General features: G+C 38.8%; 1 protein-coding gene and 1 pseudogene across 2 annotated transcripts in view; one reads left to right on the forward strand and one right to left on the reverse strand.

The window, feature by feature from the left end:
• DPP10 (dipeptidyl peptidase like 10) overlaps positions 1 to 22,740 on the reverse strand; it is a 775,824-nt gene that overhangs the window by 293,704 nt on the left and 459,380 nt on the right. The gene's annotated exons all lie outside the window — the stretch shown is intronic.
• Positions 5,937 to 6,036, forward strand: LOC142425127 (U6 spliceosomal RNA; annotated as a pseudogene).

Here is a 22,740-nt window from a genome sequence, read left to right on the forward strand (position 1 = left end):
TGGTTAAAATAGGATCCTTTTTTTATTATGACAGTTCTGAAGTTAATCTTTAAAAACCAGTGAGTGTCCCTTGAAGGTCCCTTAATAATAATACAAGACATCTTATTATTTATGAATAATAATAATCTTCAAGATTACCATTTTTATTTTTACTAGAAATGTACACGATCTCCTCAACATTTACACAAATAATTCAAATGTCTAAAACCAACCAACCACCAAAAGATCAGTTTCTGTTGAGCTGGTTCCAACTCACGGCAACCCCACATATCAGAGTCGAACTGGACTCCACAGGGCAAATAGTGGCTGTGCTGTTTTGGGGGAGATCACCAGGATTTCTACCAAGGTGTCTCTGGGTATATTTCAGCAATTGACCTTTGGGTTAGAAGCCTAGCACTTAACTCTATCAGAGACTTCACTTAACTGGACCACCCATCCACTGGCCTTGAGTTGATGGTGACTCATAGTGACCCTACAGGGCTAAATAGAACTTCATCTAAATGTTGTTGAGGCTGTCAATATTTATGGCAGCAGAAAGCCCCATCTTTTCCCTAAGAAACTGCTGGTAGAGTTGAACTTCTGATCTTGTGGACAACCCACTTAGCCACTCTAACACACCTCACTTACTACAGGAAAGGCTTATTAAAACCACGGGTCTGACTTTGCCAAGCGGCAGCTAAGGGTCAGAGAGATTGGTTCAGAGGCATGGGGTCCCATGGTTAATAGGTGCCAAAGCTCTCAACGCCATTAAGTCGATGTACACTCATAGCGACCCTATGACACAGGGTAGGACTACTCCTGCGGGGTTCTGAGACTCCAGAGGAGGCCTGGTGGCATCGTGGTTACACGATGGGCTGTACGCTACCAGGTCGACAGTTAGAAATTGGCTTTCTACTCCCGTACACTGTTTCAGTCTCAGAAACCCACAGGGGTTCACTGAGTCCGTTTTGATTCACGGCAGTGAGTTTGGAGTTTGGTTAACTGTTTACGTGAGTGAAACACCTTGTCATTCAGTCACGGAGTGGCTGGTGGGTTCAAAGTGCCAACGTTACAGCCCTCAGGCCAATGCATAACCACTACACCACCAGAGCTCCTTAGTGCTGAAAATAGTATCTCAAGTCATGTTTTCTTATCGAAAGGATAATGCATTTTCTTTTCACTTCACAATTTTTTCAGAATACTTGATTCCTACTTTCTTGGGTCAATGGACACCTGTGTAGGAAGAGACAAGGGAGCAAAGGTCTTCCTGTAACCTGAATATTTCTAGACTCGGGAGTCAGTGTGCAGCTAGGGCATCTTTAAGGGTGATATCTGATAGGTGGGATTCTCTTGGATCTCTGTCGTAATCAGTGATGAAGCAAAGGGAACATCAGGGTGTTATTACTCCTAACTGTATTTTTCCCATCACGGGAGCTGCCTGCTCTTTCAGTGATTCCACATTACAGTGGGAGAGCAGCAACTGAAGAACTCTTGTGCGTTTTTATTACCTTCTTTGGATCCCAAATTGAGAGGGATGAGAAACCAAGTTACCTTGGAGACAGGCTCGAGCAAATCAACAGGCCCTCCCCAGGAATGAGAGAGAAAAACTTACTGGAAAATCAAGCTGAGACCTGGGGAGGGAAGCAGCCATATTTTAGATGAGACCCCCTGATATTTCTGTTGGTAATGGAGAGGCGCACCCTCAAATCAGGGAGGGAGGCTAAACAACAATGTAAGGAACCTAAGAGGACAATCAACCCGATTTCATGTTGTTGCGTAGACACTACAAATATGTTTCTGCCCACCCCTTGTGAACACAACATGGACGAAGCACTATGATGACCTTAGACACTGGCCTTACAGGCAACTTAGCATCTCTCAAGAACCCCACCAAAAGGTCTCAACCTATGAACCCAAATTAATGAGTGGACCCCCACTCAAAACTACTTGTACCCTTGAATTTGGGAATGAAGTACTCCAATGAGAGAGGAAGCAAAGGATGGCCACCCCAAAACTGGAAATGGTAGTCACTGGACTTTGGGTGAGACCCCTGGCTTAGTGGGTGTCCAGTAAAAGGGGACCCAGAGCTACCATATATTTAGTACCTCAATGCATTAATATGACAGGTTTTAATCTGTTAGGCAAAGATCTTCACCTTTAAGAAGTGATAAAGGAAATTTTCCCCTAGCACCAATTCCTATGGTCAGTGTAAACAGAGCTCAATCATTAATAAAGCAATCTGTATAAAGCAATAACTCATGGCTTGCAGCTCACAATTGAACTTTACTTCCATAAATTCCTCATATCAACAGTATCTCAAATTCGGTCATTGAGAAAATTATTGGTGACATCAATGCAACCTTCTTATACCTGACAATGTTTGGGGGTTATTTCGGATTCTATGTTTTTCTGCCCTTTTTTTGTGTGGTTGTTGTTGCTGTTGTTCTTTTGGGTTTTGGTTTTTGTCAAACAACCACCAAAGTAAGCCAGTCATTCATAACCGGCGAACCAGCAGAGGGATTCTGGGCTTAATTCTAACCTCAATCCAAGAACACTTAGTTCTTATAAAATGGCCTTGCTCAATAATTGCCATCCTGAAATGATCACTGAAGATAAGGTGATACAATAAAGTGTGATGAAGGAAGAAGACGGCGCCGCGCTACAAATTGGAATAGTGACTGGGCCTTAAAGTCTTGTGTCCAAGTAAGCAGCCATCTAATTGAGACCGCAACTAAGTTCACATGGAAGAAGCACACAGACCTGTGGGATCCAAAAGCGACACTAACACAATCCAAAGCTGATGAAGGGAAAACTATCAGCGCTTAAATGGAGAACACCCAATTTGTAGAAGGCTGTGGAGGACAGTGGGAGCCAAAATCCATCTGTGAAGTATCTATTCAGAGTAAGCCTATCAAAGATCCTCTCTTGCCACAGGCAAGGGACTGGAAGAGTTTACTATGAGACAGACATGATTGTAAACTTGAACATGGTAGACTGAGCTATAGTATATAATAGGATACTTGGTGAGTTGACCTCCCTCTTGGTCCAACTTGAATTTGTTCTAGGCTCAAGTAATTCTCCCGTTTCATGACAGAAATTTCTTCTCTGGCCTTTTAAACATTGATGGTGGTCTATTCTTTCTTACAATTTATTTATATTTTTATCTTTATATTATTATTTCCTTCTTGCCGTTTTGGTTGTTTTTTTATTTTTTAGTTTCTTATTGTTTCTGTTGTATTTCCCAGTATGTGAAGCACAGAAGGAGTGGATGCATAGAGACACTAACTGATGAAATAGTTTCTCAGTGATGTAAAGGGGGCTTTCCAGGCGGGGAAGATAAGGGGATTTGGGGAGCAAACAATGAATGAGGTGGGGAGCAGCACCAGACCTGATTGTGATGATGTAAATGCAACTTTTTTAGTGAATACTATATCAATAAAACTACATTTAAAAACATAAAGAAACAAAATTGATCAATAGTTATTATGGGTGAAAGACAAAGAGTTGTAGCTTGGGGGCACTGTGTGCATGTTAATGGTGGTGAAATAATTTGGAAGATGAGTATAATCAATGACATTGAATTGTACATGTAGAATTTGTGGGCTTGGGTATATTGTGTTGTGTATATTTTAGTCGCAATTAAAAAAAATCACATGAATAACAATGAATACAAGAAAGAAGAATGCTCTGGAATTGAATGTGATGATAATTTTACAAGGGTTCTTGATAGGATTGAATTGTTTGACATGTGAATGAAGTGCTAATAAAACTTAAAAGAAGATGAAGAAAAAAAAGAACAAGCCAGGTGACTACGTTATCAAAATATCTTGCAACTCAGGTTATTACTCTTTTTGTTCAAAGAAAGATGCTGTTGTTCTTTAATTCTGGAAAGCCTCTTCTGTCTCCTTTCATGATAATTCTTGCCCAGCCTCTTTCTGAAAATTCCAACTGATCTGTTAATACCTATATTTAGGGTCATAAAAATGGTCAATTTAATATCACATATCAGTTTCCATTAAATAAAGCAAGTTTGTTAGACTATCAACTCTACTTAGATTGATTACATGTTTGAGATCAAGAACCATAAACTCACCTTTCTTTATCATTTCATCTCTTCATCATTTAAGAATGCTCAACGTTAGTAGAATTCATTTGATATTTACCAAGTGCTTCTGTGTACCACTAAACCAGTGAAAAGCTCAAAATATTGACGGTGTGATTCTTTAACAGTTGTTTAGATGCCCAGGTATGTTGAGCTTCCCTCTCCAATTTGATTGTGTTCTTCTTGGGGGCATTTTTGTCTGCCTCAAGAATGAAGCCATTCATGCTTTAGATCGCTTTACTCATTTTCTATTACAACAACCCACTGCTACAAAATTAAAACACACACCTAATATTTTAGTAAGCTGTATGCAGAAGTCTCACACAGGTATCGCAGTGATACAATCAATGTGTCAGCAGGGCTGTTATATTCTGGAACCTCTACAGAAAGATCCGTCTTTTATTGCTGATTTGGGCTACTAGAGAATTTAGGGCCTTTCAGCTTTAGGAATGGAGTCCCTGTTACCTTGCTCGCTCTTACTTGCAGCCATTTCCTATCTTTTAGAGGCCTCTTAGGTCCTCATTCCTTCTCCAATCTTAATTCATTTCTCTGAGTGATCATTCTGCCTTCTTCTTCTATTTGTGAAAGCACAGAAAATCAGAACTTCTTCTCTTATTTCAGATCGTCAACTGTAATTCCATATGAAAAATGTCCACGCAATGTAACACATTCACAGGACTAGCCCCATTTTTGAACAGCCATTATTCTGACCAGCATAATATCAAGAACGTGGGAAGATTCTTAAGATCTAGAGTTGTTAAAGTTTGCCATTTTACATCATGCATTTCTGAATATAAATGGGATCTAAACACAGAAGTGATACTTCCTAAACAAGTGACAGACTCCTAACTACTGTATGAATGGGTAAAAAACTGCTTTTACAATTTTTATTTATTTATCTTTATTTCTAAAAACAATAAATCATTTTAGTTGGGGCTCTTGCAGCTCTTATGACAATCCATACATTAATTGAATCAAGTTGCCATTTGTACATCATTTGGGCGTAAGTTGCCATTAATATTTCTGAAACATTTTCTTTTTACTTGAGCCCTTGGCATCAGTTCTTCTTTCTTTCCCCTCCATCCTCCTCCCGCCCTCCCTCATGAGTCCTTCATATTTATTTTCATATTTTTCATATTTTACACCATCCACTGTCTCCCTTCACCCATGTTTCTGTTGTTTATCCTCCTGGTGGGGGGTTGTATGTTAATCATTGTGATTGATTCCCCTTTTCTTCCCCCACCTTACCCCTATCCTCATAGTATCACTAGTCTCATATTGGTCCTAAGAGCTCTTATCTGTACTAGGGGTTCATGCTCTAGTCTAGCCAGATTGGGGGTCATGATAGTGGAGGGGAAGGAGCGTTCAGGAAGAAGAGCAATGCTGTGTGTTTCCTAGGTACTATACAGCACCCTGACTGGCTCATCTCTTCGTTGTGACCCTTCTGTGAGGGGATTACCGATTTTCTACAGATGGGTTTGGGATCTCCATCTAGACTCCCCTGTTCTCATATAAATGATTGTTTGTTTTGGATCTTCTGATTCCTGATCCCATTGGGTTGGTGTGCTTCTTGTATGTGGGCTTTGTTGCTTCCCTGCTAGATAGCTGCTTGTTTAACGTCAGTCCTTTAAGATCCCAGATGCTATATATTTTGATAGCTTGGCACCATCAGCTTTCTTTACCACATTATCTTATGCGCCCATTTTGTCTTCAGTTATCATGTCAGAAAGGCGGACATCATAGAATACCAGGTTATTAGATCAATGAGTTCTTGTGTTGAGGGAGGACTTGAGTAGAGTCACAATGTCCATACAATGCCCATTCAAAATTAATGACTCAAAACTTAGCCTTGTGTTCACTTTGGCAGCAAATATACTAAAATTGGAATAATGCAGAGATTAGCATGGCCCCTATGTGAGGATGACATGCAAATTCATGAAGCGTTCCATGTTTAAAACAAAAAAAATTCGCCTTATATTTGATCAAATATTTAATTAATTCACCTCTAATGTGATAGCTAAGGAACCTTGGTGGTGTAGTGGTTATGCACTGGGCTGCTGAGACGTCATCAGTTTGAAACCATCAGAGGCTCCAAGGAAGAAATATGAAGCTTTCTACTCCTGTAAAGAATTACTGTCTCAGAAACCCACAGGATAAGTTCTACCCTGCCCTATAGGGTCATCATGTGTCATAATTGACTAGATGGCAGTGAGTTTGGTTTTTCAGTCTTTAGAGCCTGGAGGCCAGATTACCCTAACACTCTTTACAGCATAAAGGTTAAAAAAGGTATTATGCAAAGGAGTTTGTAGTTATACCTGTTATGTACCAGAATATTTTTAAAGCACACATATTAAGACAAAGAAAGCAAAGCCAGAGGCTGGAAAACAATTGTAAACCATATGTTCTTTAAAGATCCTGTGCCCATGATATAGAAAGGATTCTTTTCTTGGCACAATAAGAAAAAAAATCCATTAAAATCTGGGAGGGTAGACGGAGGGTGGTTTGGAAAGGGGGAACCGATTACAAGGATCTACATGTGACCTCCTCCCTGGGGGATGTACAACAGAAAAATGGGTGAATGGGGACCTTGGACAGGGCAAGATATGACAAAATAATAATTTATAAATTATCAAGGGTTCATGAGGGAGGGGGCAATGCGAGGGTAGGGGGAAAATGAGGAACTGATGCCAGGGACTTAAGTGGAGAGCAAATGTTTTGAGAATAATGAGGGCAATGAATGTACAGATGTACTTTACACAATTGATGTATGGATTGTGATAAGAGTTGTATGAGCCTCTAATAAAACTATTGTAAAAAATGGGGCAAAAGATCTAAACAGACACTTCGCTGATAATAACACAGACAGAAAATAAGGATGGATCGAGTGTTCAACAGCCCGTGACCTTAGGAAATTGCACATGAACACAACAAAGTGCTGTTGTTGCTATTGCTATAGTTCCAACTCACAGGAACACTAAGCCCAACAGCCCCAAAGAACCCTGTCCTACATCGTCCTTAAACTTGTTTGGTTGAGTCCCTTGTTACAGCCACTGTGTCAATTCATCTTATCCAGGGGTTTCTTCCTTTTTGCCGACCCCTTCCTTTGGCAACCATGATGTCTCTTTCCAGGAATTGGTCCCTCCTAATAACTCTCTAGCATACTCAAAGGTCGTGAGATAAAGTCTGACTCTCCTTGATTTCAAGGAAGATTCTGGCAGTGTGCACACCATGCAGTCATCTTTGAATGCTTGCCTCGTCGTCCACGTGCAGATTCCTCATGAGTCCAACTGAGTCTTCTGAGAGTCTCATCCTTCTCAATGTTATCCATAGTTTATCATGAACCACACAGTCAATTCCGTTGAATAATAAATAAAACACAAGTGTACATCTTTCTGGGATCCTCTGCTGTGAATTAAAACAAATCTGATATCAGCAATGATATCCTTCTGACGATGTTCTCTTCTGAATCTGGCTCAACTTTCTGGCAGCTCCACGTCAACGTACTACTGAAACTATTGGTGAATTATCTTCAGCAGAATTTAGTGTGTATGTGATAATGTTCAATACTTTCTTTATTCTTTCAGTCACGTTTTTTCCCCCAAGGGACATAAATATGGATTTCTTCCAGTAGGTTTGCTAGGTAGCTGTTGTGCAAAGTTCTTACTGTAGACAAGTGAGTGTTTCTAGTGCTTCATCATTTTGTTGAAAGATTCCCATTGGTATTCTGTCACTTCCTGGAGACTTGATGCTTGTTAATGCCTTACGTTCAGCTTGGACTTCTTCCTTCGACACTATTAGTTCATGATCACAGGCTTGATATAATTGAACCCTGACCAAGTTTCTTTGGTACCATACATTTGCATAATCCTTCTGTCTTCTTTTAATGCTGCCTGTATCATTCAATGATTTGCCCTTGGATCCTTAGAATTGTACCTCAAAGCTTGAAGGTTATCTCTAATTCTTCCATATTGATATATGCTGAGTGTGTTCTTCCAATTGGCTTTCTAACTCTCGGTCTTTGCAAACTTCACTATTGTACTCTCCTTTCTCTACCCGATGTGCCTTTTGAAATTTCCTGATCATCTCTCTTATTTTATCATTTATTTGGCTATGCAATGTTCAAGACCAGCTTTCAGAGACTCTTCTAGCATCCACTTTGATCTTTTCTTTCTTTCCTGTCTTTGTTAATGAGATATTTTCTTCCTTCATGCATGATGTTCTTGACATCTTCTCAGAACTCATCAGGACTTTTGCCATTCATGTTCATGCCTCAATTCTGTTTTTGAGATGTTCTTTACATTAAGGTGGAAATGCTCAAGGCCGCATTTTGGCTCTTTTTGCCAACATATCTAGACACCTTTGCTTATGTAGGTAGCATTTACCCAAGCAAGTTGAAAATGTATGTCTACAGAAAAATCTTTACATGAATACCTACAGGAGCTTGTCCCTCCATAATTTTGAGTATTTGGATACAAACGGGACATGCAAACATACACATACATTCAAGTGAAATTACTTGAATGGCACCTCTATCCACAGTCTTTGTAAATCCTATCAAATGACTACTTGGGATCATGAAAATAAGGTATGCAGGACTCTAAAGGGGTGGATCGGCTAGGTTTGCCATCCCGCTGAGCCATTTCCTATGCAGTAAGAGATGTCCCATGATCCTCAAGAAAGAAGAATCACCAGCAAAGTGTGTGAGATCCCCGCTTCAATTGGTGATGGATGGGTGAGAAGTAACAGTGGCATAAAGGCAACAGATGCCATACCACCAAGACCTTGGGCAGGAAAAGAGCTTTGCCATGCTAACTTGAGCAGGACAGAGGCCATGGGGGTGGGGTGGGGCACATAGCTACAAGGCTGATGAGCATATCTGCTGGTATGCCTGAAAAGAGGCATTGATGTGGATGAATTAACTGTATAGTTAATGCAGTTGTTTTCTAAAATCCTGAACCGTGATCTGTTAGCTTCCCTAATGAATTCCAAAACGTGAGTGTTGTGAGTCCTGTGTGGCTACTGGGACAGAGTATAGGACTGGGCAGGATACAGTCCTGAGGAAGGGAAGGCTTGTGCTAAAGCAGGACAAAAAAGGATGAAGAGCGAAGATATGTCTGACCCCCTCTTGTGGCAATCACCCCTGGGCTCATGTAGAGTGGGCTTCTCCTTCCCCCCTGTGAAGTCAGAGAAGGTAAGATGTGGCTTCCACTTCATTTCAAAGTAGACCTCTTTTCCTTCTGTGAATAGGCCATCCATTCTTGATTCCTAGCATGCCTTTTAACTTGTAGTTGAAAGCGGGGCATTCTGAATACTACAATATGCTGACAATAACAATTACTCCCATTTTTCAGATTTTCCTACTGAATCTCCATACCTTTGGTTGTCAGTACAAAGTGGCTTTTCCAAGGTATGTATGTATGTGTGTGTGTATGTATCTCTTTATTTGTAAAGGCTGAATTCCTTTAGGCATGTATACACATATATCTGCACAATCAGTTGGCAGGCCAATTTTAAAAATCTTAAGAAACTCTTTGTTCCTTTTAAACTTAAGAAAAATAACAGTGGCAAGGATAATGGGGGCATGGATAACTCAAGCAATTATAAAAATGTAGCTATTTAAAAATAGTACAATATAATACACCTGTATCCCCCCCCCCAAAAAAAGTACTCAAAGAATATCACTAAGTGTTTAAGTTACAGTAAATTCTTAAGATACTGTTTTAAAAAATAATTTTTGTAAGTTTTAAAAAATCTTGGTAAAACTTAGACATCTCTATAGCAACCCAGGTGTTGCATGGTTTGATCTGTCTAAATATCAAACTTGATAAAGAGAACAATATGTAAGAGTATAATTAGGCCTCTTCAGTTTTTTCAAGCAAGAGCTGGGTAAAAGCTTTTAATTTAAATTGAACATCATGATTGCACAATAGAAGAACGGCCCTTAGCAATTCAGTTGGTAAAGGCAGAATGATCAACTTTATTTACCCTCGGGAGTTTAGATTATTTTTTGAAAAGAAAAAAAGACACACCTACAAGAACTCGGCGGACAATAAGGACACCAAAAATGTTTCTGGAAATTCATTTTGGATTTTGCAATTATGGATTCTTTTTTTCTTTGAAAATATTATCCATTTTTTCTGTTTCCATATTAAATATATTTTTTCAATGCACACACACTCAACATAATCACAATAACTATACAAATAGTCTTTAAAGCAAAGATTAATCCCTCTTAGGGAGTGTCCATTTGAGTAATGAGCCAACAAAGTAATACTAAAAGATCCTTGGTGGTACAGCGGATAAAGTACTCAACTTCTAAGGGAAATGCTGGTCAGCGCTCGTTCGCCGCTCCATGTGAGACAGGCACGTCAGTCTGCATCCATGAACTGCTAACCTCGGAGCTGCTGTGGGCAGCTGTATATAGAAGTAACTCTGCAACCAAGGGTTTGGTTTGGGTGAGAGTAGTACAAGAACAGTACTCGCTTTTAATAAACTGCTATTCCTAACATATACCTTTACATTTAAATGTTTGCTTAAGTATGTGGAAAATAATGAAGCTGATTAAGTTGCAAAAGACTTCAAGGGGTTTTTAATGCCATTGAATCTTACTCAATAATTCCATGACTCTCATGATATTGTTTCCTTAGTGAGTCCTGTGAAAAGAGAATTCAAGTGGGAGTGGGGAACCATAGGAAATAGTCCTATATTTTGCAAAAATAACTTAGTTGGCGGATGCCTAGGGCAATCGAGAAGCTCTGGTTTCCCTTTTCCTGAAGTTTTCCACAAGAAGATCTGATGACAGTGTGTTGTACATTGAGCTGCTAGCCACAAGGCCAGCAGTTTGAACCCACCAAGAACTCCATAGGACAAATATGAGGCTTTCGGTTCCCAGAAATATTTACAGCCTTGGACACTCACAAGGACAGTTCTTCTCTGTCCTACAGGGTCACTGTGTCAGAATCAACTTAATGGCGGTGAGTTTGGTTTTGGAAGGTGTTTTAGTTTGACACTGCAATTTTACCTCTGTTTATTCCTTGGGTGACACTGTAGGGTAAGTGTCGGATTGCTACTCACCAAATTAGAAGTCCCTTTGAGTGAGAATTAACTCAGTGGCATGGGGTTGGTTGCTGCTTTTGTTGCAAGATTAGACTAACTGCAACACATTAGCCTACAACCACTATTTGGCATACACTCCAAGGTAGCAAAGCGAGATGGCAATTGGTGAATGAGTGATCTCTGCCTTAGGCTTTCCCCAACTCCTGGCGCAGATGCCTTCAAAGAACTAGCAGCCATTGGGGGCGTTTAGTCACACAGAAGAGGCTGTGAGGGCCTCTTCATACTTGTCTCCAGTGAAAAAAGCAATATTAGTGTACTAACATATGTACACACCAGAGGCTAATACATCCTCATACTGGTCCGTGGTGAAGGATAAATAAAAGTATTCTTCCTCAATGATCATTTTGGTTTGAATCCTATCATTGTTGTGCCAAATAGATTTAAAAGGTGTCTTGTTTATGAAAATATGACCTAACTGTATTTTGAAATATATACATACCATCTCTTATTAATGAGGTATATTTTAATTATTATCCCTCTACCAAATATAGCTAGTCTTTAGATGTAGCTCCCTAAGTATAAATTAATTTTCAAATCCATTGACATCATAGACTTATTATTATTTTATATTTGAATTTAAGATTACTACTGTCTGCCCCATTAATTAAAATCATATACCTCATTTACCTACAGTATTAACTGACCAAATCTGTCATTACACAACTTAGAATCCAGTATTATAGTTATTCAGATCCTCAAAATCCATCAGATGCAATCATTTGGGAGGTATGTAAAACATTGCATTTGCGCTCAGACCGTGGAAGCGGGTTGTATAACCCTATACTGCAGCGTAGAACGGCCCCGTGGATCTCTAAGATGGTAAGTCTTTATGGGAAGAAAGTCTCATCTCTCCCTCAGCCCAGTTGGTGATTTTGAACTGCTAACCTTTCAATTAGCAGCCCCCTGGGTAACTCACTATACCACCAGGGCCCCCAAATCTTCAAAATCCATCAGACGTAATCATTTTGGGTAGCATAGAGATGATTGCCTTGAGTCCACGTTTTGAGCGCAAGTTACATAGGTCCAGACCTGGTAGCAACAATCTGTGATCTTGGTTAATTCATATTAGTTGATTTGTTTGGCTTACCTTTGACTCAAGGTGACTGAAGGTTATTGAAAGTTTGCATCTCATCCTTATTTATTTATCTTTTTATTTATTTTTGAGGAATAGGTGATACTGGATAAAATGAAGGTATAGTAACATTATGTGAATCAATTTGTTTATGACCATGGAAAATAGCAAAAATGAAAGACCACCATATCTGTATAAATTGAGAAATACAGCAAAATTAATAATTAAAATGCCACAAAACGGTCAAAGGAGTACTTAATTGCAAATAATGTGGTCAGGGCCAAGTGAGGGAGTTTATTGTGCCAACCTGGCCGATAAACATATGTCAGATTAATTGAAGGGTGGAGAGATAAATGGCTTGGTGAGCCTCACCTTTCTTGTCGCTTGCTCTTTGATTATAGGACCAGTGTGTGGCTGCCTTGTTTGTTCTGTGCCTCAATTTGCAAGCTACACTACCTGTGGGATGCCTAACCCGTGGACTGTGTCGCTGTAATTTGAGGTTCCTTCAAGACCTGCTTCACCACACCATTGGAATTTACATCTCTTGAACTGGGGACTGTGGGACCTTGTCATCTGGCTGACTGTGGTGACCTACCTTGCTGTTTGCTGCCTGTGCCCGGATAGCGTGAATTGCTCTACAGAGAATTACTCGGCAGCCCTCAAGACCTGAAGGACTGCCAGTGTCTCACAACTGTCTCACGTGAGTGAGTTGCATTGAGCCATTTACAATTTAATTAACTGTTTATTTCTTATGTAATCTTTACATTTTAATTACAATTTACAATTTACAATTTAATTAACTGTTTATGTCTTATGTAATCTATCTATCTATCTATCTATCTATCTAATTATTAGCATTCTGGTTTTGTTTCTCTAGAGAACCCTAACACACCAAGTCAAAGCAACTCACTGCCATCCAGATAACTCTGAGTCACAGTGACCCTTATGAGACCAAAGAGGTTTCTGTGACTATCCTTCTCCCTTGAGGTCTCAAATTGTTGACCTGTACTTAACAGCTCAATGTGCAAACCACTTTAGCACCAGGGCTCCGACAGGTCAGTTTATTTGGGAATAGTCACTAAAGGTCATTCTTAAAGCTGCTTTTTTTAAAAAAAAACACAGAAGACAGTCAAAAGTGGATGCATCCCATAGGTCAGCTTTTTGGCAATAATCAGAGAGAGAACAAAAGAAGAAGCAATATGAGCTACTGTGATATCCATTTTTAGGAGTTTGAATTTACTTAACCAGCCAGGTCTTCTGAGCAAGAAAAAGTTTTGTGTAGATGAGGTTGATGTAGGTTTCTCTGATATGACTGAATGAAGATGAGGGATAATAGTGAAATGTAGCATTACAGGCAGATTTAGAATTTCATGGTCTTATGAGTTATTAAACTATAATCAACTATAAAAGCCAGAGAGATTATAAATTTTAAATTCTTAGAATGCTAACACAAGGCAAGAAAGGAAAGAAAAGGGAAAACACCCAATCTTAGGGAAACAGGAAATAAGAGGTGAGTTGGTGGGTGGCATAAGATCAAGCAAAACTTCACTTCCAAAAATAAATCACATGAAACAAATTTCAGCCCAGAGGTAGAAAGGCAGCAACACAGTATTTGTGGTTGAGAGTCCCTATTACAGGGAAGCACGTGGAATTCCATGTTGCAATCTGAAAGTGTCACCTCTGGAGGGAGATGAGATAAACCAGGAGAGAGGAGCGCCTTAGGGATTGTTGATGAAGAAGATTAGGAACAAACTTGGACTATCATGTTCCAACAATATAAAACTCATTTTTGCAAAGAAATGTGGAAGACGACTAGTTGGCCAACTGACTGGAAGAGATGAACATTTGGGTCCAGTAAAAAAAAATCTATTATTGAATAGCAGCATTGATATCTCATGCAAATAAAATACTTCTGAAGATGATGAAAAGAACCATTTTAGCAGACCATCGATAGGGGCCTGTAAAAAGTACAAGCTTGGTCCAGAAGAGGACACGGAATGAAGAACAAGAAATGCTATTGTGTGAGGGACTGCGGCTGAAAGCAGAGAATATCTGAAAGGTGTTTCCTTGTGTGTTATTGACTATGTAAAGGTATTTGACTGTAGATTATAGCAAATTATAGAATACATCGCAAAGAATAAGAATCCAAATCACTGAATTTACTAATGCAGAAACTGTATACAGCGGGATAAGCAGTCATTAAAACAGAACAAAGTTGCATGATTTAAATCAGGACAAGTGTACATTGGAGCTGTTTCCTTTAACTATATTTATGTACTCTGCTAAATAAGTAATCTGAGAAAATGGATGATATGAAGAAGAATGCAGCATCCGAATTAGAGGAGGACTCATTAACAGTCTGTGATATGCATCTGACACAACCTGACTTGCTCAAAGCAAGACAGACTTGAAGCCCTGACTGAGGAAGATCAAAGTCTACAACAATTAATATGAATTATACTTCAACCTAAAAACACCATTCAACCTAACAAATAATTGCACAATAAATGGAGCACATAATGACGCAGTGAAGGATAACGTTTGACTTGGATCACCATTAACATCCATGAACACAATAGTCAAGGAATCAAATGATATATTGCAAGGGATCAATCGATTGCAAAAGATGCTTTTCACGGTATTCGAAAAGCAGGGACATCACTTTGGGGACAAAGAAGGTGAACCTGACCTAAGCTATGGTATTTTCAGCTGCTTCATTTGTATGCCAACGCTGGACAAGAAATAGGAAGACTGAAGAACCAACCACTTTGGGTTGGGCAAGAATATTGAATATATCCCAGATTGCCCAAAGCATGAACAAGCCTGTCTTGGAAGAAGTCAAGTGAAAATGTTGATACGAATCTGGATCCAGCAAGAAGGTGGAAGAGGTAGACAAGTTATACAGATCCTCTACAGCCAAGACATGTAAGACCACATGAAATGCAGACGATTAATTATTCTGGAACTCTGGATTACAGAGGGAAGGATAAAATGGACTAAATACTGATTAGTAGAGCAGGCTGTACAATAGCAGTGAGCAAGGAGACAAACAGAACAGGTGCATTGCCACTCTGGCCTGATAATCCTCTGTCATTCTGTACTTTCACATGCATTTCAGTGGGACAGTGACATGATGATTGACAGATGGCTGCCCCACCTCCCGACATCTTTGACATGACAGATCTCCTCCAAGGACTAGATACTCTAAATCCATCTACCTTGATCCATTAAAAAAAAAGAAAAGAATGTGTTCTGTGACCAGGCCCTCTGACTTTATAATCGGATACATCAGCTACCTTCTAGCCTTACAAAAACCCCTTCCTTTTTGATTCACTTGATATAGCCACTTTTTGTGCAAGCAGAAACTGCTTTTCAGACCGTGAGCTGTGAGCTCATATGCCTTCTAGTCTACCAGGAACCAAGTTCAGTCTCAGACATCCTGACCACTGGGGCAGGCATACTTGTCTGGCAGGAGCACAGTGCGAAAGCCCTACTTCCTGCCCCCACTTTGTCTTCTTTTTTTCCTTTCCCTTCCGTTCGGGTCCATTAAAAAATCTATTATTGAATAGCAGCATTAATATCTCATGCAAATAAAATTCAGTGGATGACAGACATCAAAATTGAAGACAACCGCTTCAAAGCTAACTTGCTAGAAGCACAATTGTCCTACGGCAAAAAAGGCCATTCTTCAAGGAGGCGTAGCCCACATGGCATATTCATTTCCTATTTCTTACTTTCTTTTGATGTGCCAAGTGAATCAAGACCAATAGCTCTGCTTTGGGTGGTCACTTGCAAGTTTTAAGAGCCCATGCAACAAATGAGGTGGGGAAATAGGAGCACCAAGCACATTATTAGACCAACCACTGGGATAGCTCAAGAAACTGTGATCCCAAGCCTCGGAACCAGAAATCTAAATCCCAAGAGGTTTTTGTTTGTTTATATGCCATTTATCAGCTCCCTTTCCACTCTTCCTCATATCCCTGATAATTACTAATAAACTTTGTTCCCTATATATTTCCTTTTTCTCACCCTTTAATATAAGCGAGGTCATACAATATCTGCCCATTTTTGCTTGATTCATTTAGGAGTTCTTGACCGGGCCAGTCGCTTTTAGAGAAAATTGGTCTTACTGTTCCAGTCGGGCTTTTAATATGGTGCAATCCTACCCTCCTCCTCTTCCACCTTGCAATTGTCTGATATTTTGCTATATCATCCAAATAGTTGCTGATTTCTGTTGAAAGGTCTCAGACATTTTCTTCATTAGGTTTTGAACTTGACTATATCTTAGAAATATGTCTTTAAAAAGTGAAAGACAAAGAAAACATCTTTTATTAAGAGCCTGTAGGGTATTTGATTTCCAACCCTCATTATAATATTATTAGAGAAATTTGATGCTTTTCAGAGTGATGTGCAGGCTGAAGTGGTGGGGACAAGATACGGATCCTAGGTTGGGTGAAAAAAAAAAAGGGTTTTTTCCACAGCAGTTTATAGTTGTTTCTGAAGCATTTTGCCTTCCATATTTCCATTTGATTGTAACCAATATCTTGGGTCTGGAATCTGTTAAGGGAGTTAGTTTTTCCTCTCATAAGACAGCTAAGATACATTATTCTGCTTAGTATTATACCAATGAACTCAACTCACAAGAAAATACTTCTACGGGTGTACTATTTCATAATTCTGACAGAGATCAATATTCATAAGGCTACAGCAAAATAAACCTCACTTTTCATTTAAAATAAATACTTAATGAGTTTATCTGCCATAACCCAGAAATGGTAAAAGAAAAAAAAAGGTTGAGGGTATGATGAACTACTCCCTATCCAAAGACTATTATAATGGTACAGTGCACTTTTCTATGGGAATCGCTTGGTGGAGTCAAGATGTCTTGATTCTATACTTTCACGTTTTGCATACAATTTTCCAGATAATAGCTGTTTCCTCACAAGTAATCTCAATTGTTTTGCCTATTTCTTGTAGAATGAGTGTTAAATTATATTCATCTGTTAGTTCTGGATTTTATTAATAATTTGCTTAGTTCTTAAAAACAGGACCATGCTCTCAAAATATGCACCCACATTATTGATGAGTGCGAATTCATTATTCTATTATTTTATATCCGTCATTGTCTACACAGCTGAAAGTTGTTGCTGTTTTCAAATACCCTTCTTATCTGAGTAGCTAAGTAAGTCCCATAGCGGTTGGTTACTACTTGTTAATAAGGGGAACACCTCAGAAAACTCGGCTCTTAGATAATTAAGAAAATCTTCCCACTCATGTCTGTATCCAATTTTTGAATCCTGCTGCCTTTCTATCTGAGATACCCTTTTAACTTTCCTTAACACATTGTGAGTACAGATCAGGAATGAATCACGTATCTCTCATTTTATGAGAAAAAAAATCAAGAGCAATGGGGAGTGAAATGGATAGGGATAATCAACACATCTAGAAGGACAAGATGAGAATATCACAGATGGGGGAACTTTTGGAAATATGCTTCCAATGAGGATGGAAAGAGTGTAGAGATTGAGAATTAGACCGGTAACACGAAGGTGGAGGCAAAGAAGGTAGATAAATAAGACAAGGGGGTTCAAGCCTAAAGTTTTAGAAACAATTGATGATTTGCAATCAACTAAAATGGTGGTGGTGAGCTTGTGTAAACCAGAATCTAAAACAGCAAATAAATGACAGCAGGATGATGGTTAAAAGGATAAAGACATTTTATTATGGGGTGGTGGCATGAACTTTGAATAACTGGATTTTTGAAGGATGAAAGTTGAGATGCACTTTTGAAGCAGAAATGAGAAATATCTAAAGCGCCACCCTTGCATCCGTGGATCTCTAACACACGGAAGTTTGGAAAATAAAAATATTATTCTCCAGAGCAGGGTTTAGAGACAGTGTTTTCAACAATGACTTGACAGGTTTTTACCTGGGAAGGATTGAAGGACTTATTTGGAGAAGACCTCAAGGATAATGGGTATAAGGAGAGAGGATTTCTAAAGGGAACAGGAGCAGTGCTTCTCTGTATTACTTTGGAGAAGGCGGAGGTGTTGAGCGCTAGGAAATTTATTCAGATGACACATTCAAGCCCCCAACTGTAGCACTGTACAGCACTATTTGTCCTGCCAATGATTTGAAATCATTTTTAAAATTGAGACAAAGATCAATAATTTGCATTTATTCATTCTCCTTTCCACGGGAAAAATTAATATTCACTATAAAATGGGCTTAGAAAATATCTAAACATCTAAAATTGCTTGATGAGTTTATGAAGAAAATATTATTTTCTCAAAAATATTGTTTCTATAATTTATTATTTCATTTGAATATGTACTTCTTTATATGCTATATCAGGCCCTATACTCTAAATTATAACATTAAAAATGAGCATGAAGAATTTCAAATTAAAAAAATAATTTTCTACTAAAATTGTCTTAATTTTCTCAAATTAACATGTGGGGGAGCCCACTCTTTTATACACAATAGCAGTAAATCTATCTTGCACTTTTTTATTTTATTTCAAGAGCATGGCACATTTCATCAGTTGAACATAGATAACGGATTGATTTTTGTAGGCTTCCAGTCAGTGAAAGTATAAGAGAATTTTGAAACATTTCTACCCTTTTCTAAAAGAAGTCACTTCTTTCATGGATGACCTGCTACATCACTTGTTCCATTTCACTGGGACTGTGTGTGCTGGGCATTTTCTGTAAGATCCGCAGCATCTATATTATGATAAAAGAAGATCTGTGACCCAAAAGACTTGGTGATTCATATTTGAACATTTTAGCCATTTTACAATGTTAATAATGGCCATGCACTTAACAATGATCATTAAAACATTCATTCTGTTTCCTATGAATTCTCTCAGTATTACTTTGCTTTCTTCTGTACATTGCTAGGTCTCAGCAGGTCACAAGGTAGGGTACGGGAAGATAACAGAAGAGCCTGAGGTCTCTGTGAGTCCTTTATTTTAGGTATTTGTAAAAATATTTCTAAAAAGAAAATAGGTAGCTTTTCTTATCACCTTCATATCACTATAGGTTCTGTGAGCTTCTTTTCTGCAGTGGGTTCTTTGAACATAAATCTCTCGCCTAAGCGGAAAGTTTATAAAACAGGCAGCCTTTTCAGTTCACACAGAAGCAAGGATTGTTTTCTTTAGATTAAGGTATATGTGCCCAGAGACAGGTCTCAGTCAGGATTGTAAGACCATGAAACAATGCACCCTCCCGAGATGCTGTATCTACGAGAAAAGAAGCACAAACTTATGTGAGAACTGATTTCAACTGACTCGATACAAGGGGTTTTTCACAGGAACTTAAAGCTGTTTTGACAAACTGTAATCACTTTGTTTTTCCCTGTAATCATTTTTTTCAGAAATATACACCTCAAAATATTCTCCAATTCAACAACTTCTTCATGCATAAATCAGTGCCATTGATTATACTGTATATTGTACAACAATTATTGATATCCTTTTCCAAATTATTACACCACCATTAGCATAGTCAGTGTTCCCTAAGCAAAAACTCTTCCTCCTTCACCCATGATAACCATTGGTCAAGTTCCTTTCTTTCTTTCTTTCTTTCTTTCTTTCTTTCTCTTTCTTTCTTTCAGAAGTTTTCTTAATACAGTAATCCACTTTCATATTTAAACCACTTTTTAAAAGAGTTGGATAGATCTCATTACAATCAATCCTAGTTCTCCCTGCCCCTTCCCACATTCACTGTTTGCTCCCCAATTCCTCTCACCCTCCCTGCCCCATCCCTGATAAACCATTGCATCAGTTATTGTTTCTATGCATGCACTCCTTCATAAACGGTGAAAACGAATGGAAATAATAATAAAAATAAAGAAAGAACAGAGAAAGAAGAAAATGATAAAGGTAAAAATAAAAATAAAGGGTCAGAAAAAAGACCATTAACAAAAGAAAAAGCTAAAGAAGACGTTTCTGTCCTGGAACAAGCAAGAAATCTGAGCCAAGAACAAGTTCAGGTTGGGTCAAAAGACAGGTCAACTGATCCAGTGTCATATCATAAATCATATATCGTATATCAGATATCATATCATAATTAAGTTTACAATAATCCCTGCCTGGTCGTAAAGCTGCTCGGGTCCCTCGCCTGTGGCCTGAGGGGATGTGCCAGAGGCTTAATCTGACTAGATACTCTGCAGATGGGTTTAGGGCTCCATTTAGTCCTTCATAGCCTTCTACAAATTGGATGTTCACCATTTAAGCTGATAGTTTCTCCCTTCGGCATGTTTGGATTTGGTTAGTGTCATGTTTGGATGGCGCCGGCTGGTGTGCTACTTCTCTGAGGACTTAGTTGACCCTTCCCTCAAATGGATGCTTGTTTGAATACAAACCTTTCTGACTCCAGACACTGTCCCAGTGGATGGCCGGGAACCAGCTGCTTCCGTCACACATTTTGCAGTAGCGCCTTATCTTTGGAGACCTCTTTTATGAAGGTGCATATTGAGCAGGGCCATGTCATAAGAAAAACACTGTTCTAGGATTGGGGCTGGAATTAGTTCAATGGTGCTTCTAGGCCAAGTCTTTCAGGGATGACCTTGGAGGAAGGTCACGTTCCCTGTAAGGACATCAGCGTGCTTAGTCCATGGTGTGGTTGACTGGTGGTTGCGAAGAAACATATTTGTAGTGTCTGCCCAAGAACCTAGAACTGGGTTAATTGTCCACTTAGGTTCCATACAACTATTGTGGAACATTCCTTCCCAGTGTAAGGTTGTTCTTCCCCATTTACTCACTCTACCCACCAATCAAAATACCAGTGCTCCTCTGAAATGCAGAGGCTCCCTCCGCTGGTCTTCACTTGATTGTCCAGGACTGTTCTCTCATGCCGGTTGATTGTTGCAGCCTTGTCTCAATGTTGTATGGCGTCAAGTGGAAGGTCTTCTCCTTTTTCCCTCTTCTTGAAGGGAGGGCCCCCAGCCAATGTGAGATCTCCTTTATCAAGATGGTTCTTATGAAGTGCACATAGGGGGGTGATGTATGGTTCTTTGAGGGGCGGCAGACATTCTACTGCTTCATTTGGGAAGTGGTCTCTTAATGTTTGTTTAATTATTGTTTCTCCTTATCGTAGTGGACTCATACAATACTTTTCCTTTTGTGATTGACTAACCACTCAACATAAACTTTGCTTTCATCACTGTTGTTTAGGGATGCATTGCATTCTATTGTGTGCATGTACCTCAGTTTCTTTATCCATTCTACCATTGTTGGGTATTTGGGCTGCTTCCAATTTCTTGTTGAACTGTGCTGCTATGAACATGAGAGAGCAGACATCCACCCATGTTGTGTCCCTTCTTTCTTTGGGGGTATATGCCTAATAGTTTCTCTGGTCATACAGGATTTGAATTCCCAGTTTATCTCCATTTCCTTTTCCACAGTGCTTGTATGTGTTTACAAGCTTACCATCAGTGTATGGATGTGCTCCACTCTCTCCACAGCCCTGCCAGCAGTTGTTGCTTTCTGGTTTTTGAAGTGGGCTAGCATTGTGGTGATAAGGTGGTATCACACTCTGGTTTTAATTTGCATCTCCCCAATGAAAATTGTAATATCTTTTAAGTGTTATGTACCCTCTTTTCATTTGAACTTGTTACAGGTAAAAGGAATTTCAGGATGTTGTGTGGTCAGAGCCCATGTAAATTTTGACAGTGTATCAAATAAGTTGCACATCATTTGTAACACAAATGTTCCATTCTTTTGGTGGATATATATATATATATATATAGGAAATCATAAACAATTTTGTTTAGGAAAAGGACCTGAGATAAAGCATTGTGGTATCAATTTAACATTATTGACCTTACTGTGGATTAATTTAGTTCCAAGAAGGAAGTCAGTATATTCAAATTTGTACAATAGAAATAAACCTGCAAAACACAGAAGAATAACTTCTATTTGGTTGTGCAATCATCTCAAATTAAGAAGACCATTGTCATGATTTATAATTCTGTCAGTAGTTGCTATTTTCAAAATATTGAAAATCTCTAGAGGCATTAACATTTAAAGTCACTTTTCAAAATGTTTGCTCACAGAAACTAATTGCAGTTTCAATAATTTACAATTTTTATAGATATTTGCACTCATATCTAACTTGACTTCTATGACTTTTATATTTTTATTGAAGCATTTGAATACATTTTTTGAAGTGGAACATGAAGATGTATAAGTTCTAGAAATTAGTGAACATTTGAAAAAATAATCTGAGTCAATCTTCCCAATATTTAGAGAACAAATTAAGAATAAGACTATCACTTGAAATTTCAAATAAATGATATGCTCCAATGATTTTTCACTTTATCTCCCCCCAAAATAGACCTTTTTCTGACTCTTATCTAGGGAAATTCCCTCTGAACTGGAAAGCTTGATCAATTAAAGGATATCAGTATGAGCCATTCATTTGCATAAGTAAGTACCTGTCAAAGACAAATGCAGTTTCCCAAGTGA

The sequence above is a fragment of the Tenrec ecaudatus genome, chromosome 13 (genome assembly GCF_050624435.1).
Source record: "Tenrec ecaudatus isolate mTenEca1 chromosome 13, mTenEca1.hap1, whole genome shotgun sequence".
Classification (NCBI taxonomy): domain Eukaryota; kingdom Metazoa; phylum Chordata; class Mammalia; order Afrosoricida; family Tenrecidae; genus Tenrec; species Tenrec ecaudatus.